The sequence below is a fragment of the Bufo gargarizans genome, chromosome 7, assembly GCF_014858855.1.
Source record: "Bufo gargarizans isolate SCDJY-AF-19 chromosome 7, ASM1485885v1, whole genome shotgun sequence".
In the NCBI taxonomy this organism is placed as follows: Eukaryota; Metazoa; Chordata; class Amphibia; order Anura; family Bufonidae; genus Bufo; species Bufo gargarizans.
The window spans coordinates 173,241,159-173,252,205 of NC_058086.1; positions in this window are offsets into that span (position 1 = coordinate 173,241,159).

Genomic DNA, 11,047 nt, shown 5'->3' on the forward strand with positions numbered 1-11,047 from the left:
ATTGTAATCCTGCCTGTAATAATGATGAGGTGACTGCTGAGGTGTCAGACCATTGTGAGGGGTGAAAGCTGCAGGGTATCGTATGGATAGTGACATGGAAAACCCTTCAACAGGTCTTTTTATGACACTTCTGAAGTGTATTTCCCTGTCTACTTACCTGCTAAATGCGCGCCGTTTTGCTGCTTCCTGATTCCAGAGTATTGTAAGCATGCTTTGTGACCTGTATAGAGGTCACTGTGCAGGGAGGGGAGTAGATAAGCTGTGTGTATTACTTATCTGGTAAAGTATTGTAAGCATGCTTTGTGACCTGTATAGAGGTCACTGTGCAGGGAGGGGAGTAGATAAGCTGTGTGTATCACATATCTGGTAGAGTATTGAAATCATGCTTTGTGACATGTATAGAGGTCACTGAGCAGGGAGGGGAGTTGATAAGCGGTGTGTATCACATATCTGGTAGAGTATTGTAAGCATGCTTTGTGACCTGTGTATAGAGGTCACTGTGCAGGGAGGGGAGTAGATAAGCGGTGTGTATCAGCTATCTGGTAGAGTATTGTAAGCATGCTTGTGGCCTGTATAGCGGTCACTGTGCAGGGAGGGGAGTAGATAAGCTGTATCACCTATCTGGTAGAGTATTGTAAGCATGCTTTGTGACCTGTAAGGGTCACTGTGCAGGGAGGGGAGTAGATAAGCTGTGTGTACCACCTATCTGGTAGAGTATTGTAAACATGCTTTGTGACCTGTAAGGGTCACTGTGCAGGGAGGGGAGTAGATAAGCTGTGTGTATCACATATCGGATAGAGTATTGTGAGCATGCTTTGTGACCTGTAAGGGTCACTGTGCACGGAGGGGAGTAGATTAGCTGTGTGTATCACATATCTGGTAGAGTATTGTAAGCATGCTTTGTGACCTGTAAGGGTCACTGTGCAGGGAGGGGAGTAGATAAGCTGTGTGTATCACATATCTGGTAGAGTATTGTAAGCATGCTTTGTGACCTGTTTATAGGGTCACTGTACAGGGAGGGGAGTAGATAAGCTGTGTGTATCACATATCTGGTAGAGTATTGTAAGCATGCTTTGTGACCTGTATAGAGGTCACTGTGCCTGGAGGGGAGTAGATAAGCTGTGTGTATCACATATCTGGTAGAGTATTGTAAGCATGCTTTGTGACCTGTATAGAGGTCACTGTGCAGGGAGGGGAGTAGATAAGCTGTGTGTATCACATATCGGGTAGAGTATTGTAAGCATGCTTTGTGACCTGTATAGAGGTCACTGTGCAGGGAGGGGAGTAGATAAGCTGTGTGTATCACATATCTGGTAGAGTATTGTAAGCATGCTTTGTGACCTGTATAGAGGTCACTGTGCAGGGAGGGGAGTAGATAAGCTGTGTGTATCACATATCGGGTAGAGTATTGTAAGCATGCTTTGTGACCTGTATAGAGGTCACTGTGCAGGGAGGGGAGTAGATAAGCTGTGTGTATCACATATCTGGTAGAGTATTGTAGGCATGCTTTGTGACCTGTATGGAGGTCACTGTGCAGGGAGGGGAGTAGATAAGCTGTGTGTATCACATATCTGGTAGAGTATTGTAAGCATGCTTTGTGACCTGTATAGAGGTCACAGTGCAGGGAGGGGAGTAGATAAGCTGTGTGTATCACATATCGGGTAGAGTATTGTAAGCATGCTTTGTGACCTGTATAGAGGTCACTGTGCTGGGAGGGGAGTAGATAAGCTGTGTGTATCACATATCTGGTAGAGTATTGTAGGCATGCTTTGTGACCTGTATAGAGGTCACAGTGCAGGGAGGGGAGTAGATAAGCTGTGTGTATCACATATCTGGTAGAGTATTGTAGGCATGCTTTGTGACCTGTATAGAGGTCACTGTGCAGGGAGGGGAGTAGATAAGCTGTGTGTATCACATATCTGGTAGAGTATTGTAGGCATGCTTTGTGACCTGTATAGAGGTCACAGTGCAGGGAGGGGAGTAGATAAGCTGTGTGTATCACATATCTGGTAGAGTATTGTAAGCATGCTTTGTGACCTGTATAGAGGTCACTGTGCACGGAGAGAAGTAGATAAGCTGTGTGTATCACATATCTGGTAGAGTATTGTAAGCATGCTTTGTGACCTGTATAGAGGTCACTGTGCACGGAGGGGAGTAGATAAGCTGTGTGTATCACATATCTGGTAGAGTATTGTAGGCATGTTTTGTGACCTGTATAGAGGTCACTGTGCAGGGAGGGGAGTAGATAAGCTGTGTGTATCACATATCTGGTAGAATATTGTAAGCATGCTTTGGGACCGGTATAGAGGTCACTGTGCAGGGAGGGGAGTAGATAAGCTGTGTGTATCACTTATCTGGTAGAGTATTGCTCCGATCTCTGGAGCATTTCCTATAGTGTGGAAGCACGACCACTACTAGTGGATCACACTGTCATTGTAATCCTGCCTGTAATAATGATGAGGTGACTGCTGAGGTGTCAGCCCATTGTGAGGGGTGAAAGCTGCAGGGTATCGTATGGATAGTGACATGGAAAACCCTTCAACAGGTCTTTTTATGACACTTCTGAAGTGTATTTCCCTGTCTACTTACCTGCTAAATGCGCGCCGTTTTGCTGCTTCCTGATTCCAGAGTATTGTAAGCATGCTTTGTGACCTGTATAGAGGTCACTGTGCAGGGAGGGGAGTAGATAATCTGTGTGTATCACATATCGGGTAGAGTATTGTAAGCATGCTTTGTGACCTGTATAGAGGTCACTGTGCAGGGAGGGGAGTAGATAAGCTGTGTGTATTACTTATCTGGTAAAGTATTGTAAGCATGCTTTGTGACCTGTATAGAGGTCACTGTGCAGGGAGGGGAGTAGATAAGCTGTGTGTATCACATATCTGGTAGAGTATTGAAATCATGCTTTGTGACATGTATAGAGGTCACTGAGCAGGGAGGGGAGTTGATAAGCGGTGTGTATCACATATCTGGTAGAGTATTGTAAGCATGCTTTGTGACCTGTGTATAGAGGTCACTGTGCAGGGAGGGGAGTAGATAAGCGGTGTGTATCAGCTATCTGGTAGAGTATTGTAAGCATGCTTGTGGCCTGTATAGCGGTCACTGTGCAGGGAGGGGAGTAGATAAGCTGTATCACCTATCTGGTAGAGTATTGTAAGCATGCTTTGTGACCTGTAAGGGTCACTGTGCAGGGAGGGGAGTAGATAAGCTGTGTGTACCACCTATCTGGTAGAGTATTGTAAACATGCTTTGTGACCTGTAAGGGTCACTGTGCAGGGAGGGGAGTAGATAAGCTGTGTGTATCACATATCGGATAGAGTATTGTGAGCATGCTTTGTGACCTGTAAGGGTCACTGTGCACGGAGGGGAGTAGATTAGCTGTGTGTATCACATATCTGGTAGAGTATTGTAAGCATGCTTTGTGACCTGTATAGAGGTCACTGTGCAGGGAGGGGAGTAGATAAGCTGTGTGTATCACATATCGGGTAGAGTATTGTAAGCATGCTTTGTGACCTGTATAGAGGTCACTGTGCAGGGAGGGGAGTAGATAAGCTGTGTGTATCACATATCTGGTAGAGTATTGTAAGCATGCTTTGTGACCTGTATAGAGGTCACTGTGCAGGGAGGGGAGTAGATAAGCTGTGTGTATCACATATCGGGTAGAGTATTGTAAGCATGCTTTGTGACCTGTATAGAGGTCACTGTGCAGGGAGGGGAGTAGATAAGCTGTGTGTATCACATATCTGGTAGAGTATTGTAGGCATGCTTTGTGACCTGTATGGAGGTCACTGTGCAGGGAGGGGAGTAGATAAGCTGTGTGTATCACATATCTGGTAGAGTATTGTAAGCATGCTTTGTGACCTGTATAGAGGTCACAGTGCAGGGAGGGGAGTAGATAAGCTGTGTGTATCACATATCGGGTAGAGTATTGTAAGCATGCTTTGTGACCTGTATAGAGGTCACTGTGCTGGGAGGGGAGTAGATAAGCTGTGTGTATCACATATCTGGTAGAGTATTGTAGGCATGCTTTGTGACCTGTATAGAGGTCACAGTGCAGGGAGGGGAGTAGATAAGCTGTGTGTATCACATATCTGGTAGAGTATTGTAGGCATGCTTTGTGACCTGTATAGAGGTCACTGTGCAGGGAGGGGAGTAGATAAGCTGTGTGTATCACATATCTGGTAGAGTATTGTAGGCATGCTTTGTGACCTGTGTATAGAGGTCACTGTGCAGGGAGGGGAGTAGATAAGCTGTGTGTATCACATATCTGGTAGAGTATTGTAAGCATGCTTTGTGACCTGTATAGAGGTCACAGTGCAGGGAGGGGAGTAGATAAGCTGTGTGTATCACATATCTGGTAGAGTATTGTAAGCATGCTTTGTGACCTGTATAGAGGTCACTGTGCAGGGAGGGGAGTAGATAAGCTGTGTGTATTACATTTCTGGTAGAGTATTGTAAGCATGCTTTGTGACTGGTATAGAGGTCACTGTGCAGGGAGGGGAGTAGATAAGCTGTGTGTATCACATATCTGGTAGAGTATTGTAGGCATGCTTTGTGACCTGTATAGAGGTCACAGTGCAGGGAGGGGAGTAGATAAGCTGTGTGTATCACATATCTGGTAGAGTATTGTAGGCATGCTTTGTGACCTGTATAGAGGTCACTGTGCACGGAGGGGAGTAGATAAGCTGTGTGTATCACATATCTGGTAGAGTATTGTAAGCATGCTTTGTGACCTGTATAGAGGTCACAGTGCAGGGAGGGGAGTAGATAAGCTGTGTGTATCACATATCTGGTAGAGTATTGTAAGCATGCTTTGTGACCTGTATAGAGGTCACTGTGCCTGGAGGGGAGTAGATAAGCTGTGTGTATCACATATCTGGTAGAGTATTGTAGGCATGCTTTGTGACCTGTATAGAGGTCACTGTGCCTGGAGGGGAGTAGATAAGCTGTGTGTATCACATATCTGGTAGAGTATTGTAAGCATGCTTTGTGACCTGTATAGAGGTCACAGTGCAGGGAGGGGAGTAGATAAGCTGTGTGTATCACATATCTGGTAGAGTATTGTAGGCATGCTTTGTGACTGGTATAGAGGTCACTGTGCAGGGAGGGGAGTAGATAAGCTGTGTGTATCACATATCTGGTAGAGTATTGTAGGCATGCTTTGTGACTGGTATAGAGGTCACTGTGCAGGGAGGGGAGTAGATAAGCTGTGTGTATCACATATCTGGTAGAGTATTGTAGGCATGCTTTGTGACCTGTAAGGGTCCTCTGACTGCAGCAGGTGAAATATATCAGGTAGAGAAAGTTCCTAAAAGGCTCTACCTAATGTACTGTGATTCTCCATGTTGCCTCCTTTGCTGCTTCATTCATTTTTCCATCACATTATACACGGCTCGTTTCCATGGTTACGGCCACCGCTTCAACGCAGGAGCTGCCATGCATGCGTGCCTATGCGGGCTCCCACAGTCCCGATCTCTGGAGCATTTCCTATAGTGTGGAAGCACGACCACTACTAGTGGATCACACTGTCATTGTAATCCTGCCTGTAATAATGATGAGGTGACTGCTGAGGTGTCAGCCCATTGTGAGGGGTGAAAGCTGCAGGGTATCGTATGGATAGTGACATGGAAAACCCTTCAACAGGTCTTTTTATGACACTTCTGAAGTGTATTTCCCTGTCTACTTACCTGCTAAATGCGCGCCGTTTTGCTGCTTCCTGATTCCAGCGATGACACGTCGTGCTTAGTGACATCATCGCCGAATTCTTATAAGCCTCTTCTGGATTCACTCTGATGGTGAGGGTGGGTTTAAACGTCAGGAACCAGTGACATCAAAAAATCACAGCAAAATACGCAGTTTCTGCGACTTGTCAACACACCTGGAGGACTACGGTAACGTGGCAGCAATGTCTGCGTGCACGTGGCCGATCTCAGCGGCGCCTCTTATGACCGCGTCTTCATCACCTGCGCCATTCCCACATGATGACAATCATTCATCTCCCATCATGCAGAAGCCGCCAGAACACACAGGAGCTCGTGCATCAGTCCATGGGGGAGCTGGTGTCGTACGGAGGTCTGGCGGATGCCATTTTGTCCCTTCAGTAACTGGATTCAGCTCGAGGAGAATACTAGTCGATAGAACAACCATGACCGGTAAAGAGATGACGCAAAGCGCTTCATATTTGTTAGGATTGATCTTTAAAATGCTAGACTTAAAATAAATTGTTGGCCTATTTGCACTAAATTTATTAAAACCTCTGCACCTCTTTTTAGTACATTTAGTAACATTGGGGCCCATTACTGATATACACCACTTTTGCAAATTTTGTGGCACACTATTATAACCGGTGTGAAAAAAAAAGCCAATATTGATAAATGAGCCCCATAGTTTGTAAGGCTAGTTTCACAACCTAAAGGCTAGGTCTACACAACATGTAGTTGATGTCGCACCAATGTCACGTGACAATTTCTTGCCCATTCCATTGGGGGACACAGACCATGGGTATAGCTTAGGCCATTACTAGGAGGAGACACTATGCAAATAATAAAAGACAGCTCCTCCTCCACTGGCTATACCCCCATGCTCCCACAGGAGGACCTCAGGTTTTAGCTTAGTGTCGGATAAGGAGGTGACACTCCTGCTCCTGCAGGCTTGTCCCTGTAGTTTTTTCTTCTCCTGTTTGTTTTTTTTCTAAACAGAGGACGCAGGGTCGCATGGTGCGTCCCTGGTCTCTCAGTGGAGCGAGCTCCGCGGTCGAATGGCCGTCCCCGGCTTCCTCCTTTTCCCCCCAGAAGATAAGTGGAACCGGGCTCGACCTGCAGCTCCGGTGGGCTACCAGATCCGGGGTCACCTAGTCCTGCCCTATATCCAGTGCACTGCCACTCCTTGTGCCAGATGACTGAAGAGGTGACCCCATGCTGGTCCGGAACAGAGGGTGAAGACTGCAGGACTCAGATAAGTACATCGGCTCTCCTGCAGCTTCCCCTCCCCCCGTGCTCACACTGTGACACGGTTGTTTAGGGCTTACCTGTAAGAGGGAGGAGGGATTCCTTCTTGTCCCCTGTATCCTGGTGGTGGGCGCCATTTTCGGAGCCGGGATCTGCCTTTTTTCATATTCCCACAATTTTTCCCCCCGCAATTTTTTCCAGCGATTTCTGTGACGCGACTGGGGGGCGGAGCCTATTGCGTCAGCTCCGACGTTTCCGCTTTGCATCAGCGCCTCTCCACGCTTGGCTGCTACTCCAGCTCCTCACAGGTCACAGTAGGACTGATAGTGTTCTGCAAAACTTTAGGAGACCCTGACTCCGGGATTGCCGCCATCATGCCAAGACCTGGGGCCTCCCAAAAATCTAAAGCGACACTTTATGTCCCACTGGGATCCTGTAAGATCTGCTGCTTGCCACTATCGGTTACAGGCTCCTGTGACTCTTGCCTTGCCTCGGGACAGGATCATCCACCGCCTCCTCCCCCTCCACCAAACCAGCCCAGTCCCTCCTCCGCCCCTTCGGAGTCCACGGAGCCCTCCTGGGCCTCTGCCATAGCTAGGGCGGCCGCAGACTTGGCCCAAGTCTCGCACGCGGCCATGGCCTTTATGGAACGCATGGTGGCCACTGATCTGATGCCTGTGGTCGGCACCGCTCAACCTCCCGGTGCCCCCCACAGAGGACACTCGACCGCTAAAAGGCAGCGTACGCAGCAGGGAGGTCTGGTTGAAGGTCTGGGACGCCGAAGCTTCCTCCAAGCGCTCCATCACTAGCCTCCCCTTTGCGGGCTCCAGGCTCTTCGGTGCTAAGCTGGATGAGACTATCTCTGACGCTACGGGTGGCAAGAGTACACACCTGCCCCAATCTAGATCCAAGCGTGCCTTCAGAGCTCGCCCCTCTGGCTCTAGAAACCAGTCCTTTCTGCGCTTCGCCTCCTCTAGGTCCGGACAGCCCCCTCCTCCGGTGGCTCTCAAGACTCCCGCAAGAAGCCTTCCTTTAAGCCTCAACCTTCCTGGCGCCCGCGGGCACAGTTCCAGGGGAGTTCTGCCCACCCCGCGGTTCCCAAGCAGTCCTCCGCCTGAAGGTGCGCCCCACCGCTTGCGGTGGGGGGCCGTCTGCTCTCCTTTCAGCGTGTCTGGAGAGCTCACGTTTAAAACGCCTGGGCCCTGGAAATTGTAACGGTTACAAGATAGAATTTGTTTCCAGACCTCCGGAACGTTTCTTTCAGTCTCGTGTTCCGGGGGATCCGGCCCAAGCCTCAGCCCTTTTACAAGCTGTCTCTTCCCTTCTGGTCCGGGGGGTAGTTGCCCCAGTTCCGCTGGAGGAACAGGGAGCAGGTTTTTACTCAAATCTCTTTGTAGTGCCAAAGAAAGAGGGATCAGTGCGTCTGGTCTTAGACCTGAAGCTGTTAAACATATACCTGCGGGTGCGGAGGTTCCGGATGGAATCCCTCCGCTCCGTTATTGCTTCTCTTCTTCCAGGGGAGTTCCGCGCCTAGGTGGACATCCGGGACGCCTATCGCAGAATCTCGCCACAGGTTCCTGCGCTTCGCCATTGGCGACCGTCATTATCAGTTCGTTGCCCTTCCCTTTGGGCTGGCGACAGCCCCGTGGGTATTCACAAAGACCTTGGCGCCGATTATGGCGCTTATCCGTATTAGGGGCATATCTCTGTTGCCCTACTTGGACGACATTCTGATAAAGGCTCCCTCTCGTCCCCAGGCCGAAGACAGCGTCAGGATCACTGTTCAGACTCTGCAACAGTTCGGCTGGCTGATCAACTTCCCGAAGTCCTCTCTCCAACCTTCCCAGAGGGTATGATTATGGACACTACTGCAGCCCGAGTATTCCTTCCGGATTGCAAGTTCTCACGGATACAGGAGTCGGTGTCTCGCCTTCTACATTACCCGTGTCTCTCCATCCGGGAGTGCATGCAGGTTCTGGGGCTTATGGTGGCCTCCTTCGAGGCAGTCCCCTTTGCCCAGTTTCGCACTCGGCAGCAGGCGATCCTGTCCTTCTGGGACAGTCCAATAAATAGAAGTGGAGGCAGCATGTCCGGTACAAAAAATCCCTTTATTGGGAGCCGCTTAAGTGAAAAAACACGTGCAGAGGGTCTGGGATAGGACATCGAGGGGTCTGGACTCTCGGATCCGCCTTCCTCCTCGGGTTCGCATGGAACTCCCGTGGTGGCTGTTCCCTCAGAATCTGACTTCGGGGAAATCCTTCCTCCCAATCTTGTGGTCAGTAGTCACCACCGATGCCAGTCTCCTGGGTTGGGGCGGCGTTCTCCAGGCTCAGACGGTTCAGGGGGTGTGGTCAAAAGTGGAAGCCCGCCTTCCGATCAACATATTGGAGCTCAGAGCAATTTTCTTCTCTCTGACTTATTGGACCCCCTCCTAATGGGTCTCCCGGTAAGGATCCAGTCGGACAATGGCACAGCCATGGCCTACATCAATCATCAGGGCGGAACCTGTAGCCGGCCGGTGATGCAGGAGGTAAAGAGGATCCTCCAGTGGGCGGAAGTTCACGTTCCAATATTGTCTGCAGTATACATTCCAGGGGTCGAAAACTGGACGGCGGATTTTCTCAGCCGCAACAGGGTGGATCCGGGAGAGTGGTCTCTGCATCCGGACGTATTCGAGGGCCTCTGTTGCCCTTGGGGCCGCCCGGATGTGGACTTGATGGCGTCCAGGCTCAACAACAAGGTTCCCATGTTTCTGGCCCGAGCTTGGGATCCGGAGGCATACGGGGTGGACGCTCTGGTGTCTCCGAGGCAAGACTTTGCACTCCTCTATGTCTTCCCACCATTGCCTCTACTCCCAAAGTGTCTTCGCAGGGTCGCGGCAGAAGGAATACCGACCATCCTCATCGCCCCTGATTAGCCTCGCCACGCCTGGTTCTCGGAGGTCACTCGGATGCTGGCGGACGTCCCGTGGCCTCTTCCTCTCAGGGAGGACCTACTGTCTCAAGGACCTCTCTTCCACCAGAATTTACAACCACTTTGTTTAACGGCGTGGCTGTTGAGACCACCATCTTGAAGAAGAGGGGCTTCTCGGACTCTGTCGTGAAGACCATGATCAAAGCTAGGAAACCAGTTTCCTCCCGGATATACTATCGTACCTGGAAGGCCTTTCTTGCCTTTTGTGAGAAGATGGGTTTTTTTCCCCTTCATTTCTCCATTCCGGTGGTCCTCTCCTTTCTCCAGTCGGGTCTTGAGATGAGAATGTCCCTGAGCTCTCTTAAGGGTCAGGTCTCCGCTCTGGCCATTTTCTTTCAGCGCTCTCTGGCTCTGCTAGGTCCAGTGAGGACCTTCCTGCAGGGGGTGGCGCATTCGGTCCCTCCGTATGTCCCTCCTTTGCCCCCCTGGGATTTGAACCTGGTTCTGTCTTCTCTCCAGGCGGCTCCTTTTGAGCCCCTGAGGGACATGTCCCTGAGTTTTCTCACCTGGAAGGTGGCCTTTTTGGTGGCCATCACTTCTATCAGGAGGGTATCGGAGCTGGCGACCCTTTACTCTAAGGAGCCCTTTTTGGTCTTCCACTGCACCCTGTCCCTTCCCTTTTGCCCAAGGTGGTCTCTGCCTTCCACCTTAATGAGGACATAGTCCTGCCATCCTTTTGCCCCGCTCCGGCGAACCCTAAGGAGCGCACTCTCCTTTCTCTGGATGTTGTCCTTGCTTTACGGGTGTACCTGTCGGTTACTGCCCCATTTCCCTGCTCAAACTCCCTTTTTGTGGTTCCTGAGGGGCCTCGTAAGGGTCTGCCGGCCTCCAAGGTCACTGTGGCTCAGTGGATTCGGTCGACTATTGCCATGGCCTATCGATCCCGGGGTAGGGTTCCCCCAGCAGGGGTTAGGGCCAGGCGCAATCGAGCTTCTACATCACATCTTTGTAAGGCGGCCACCTGGTCGTCCTTGCATACCTTTACAAAGTTCTACCAGCTGCACTCTTTGGCGTCTGCTGATGCTGCCCTAGGGCGCAAGGTATTGCAGGCTGTGGTTCCTGTTTAACCGTTGGACGTTTTCCCTCTGGAGGTGCTGGTCTTCCCACCCCATGGACTGCTCTAGGAC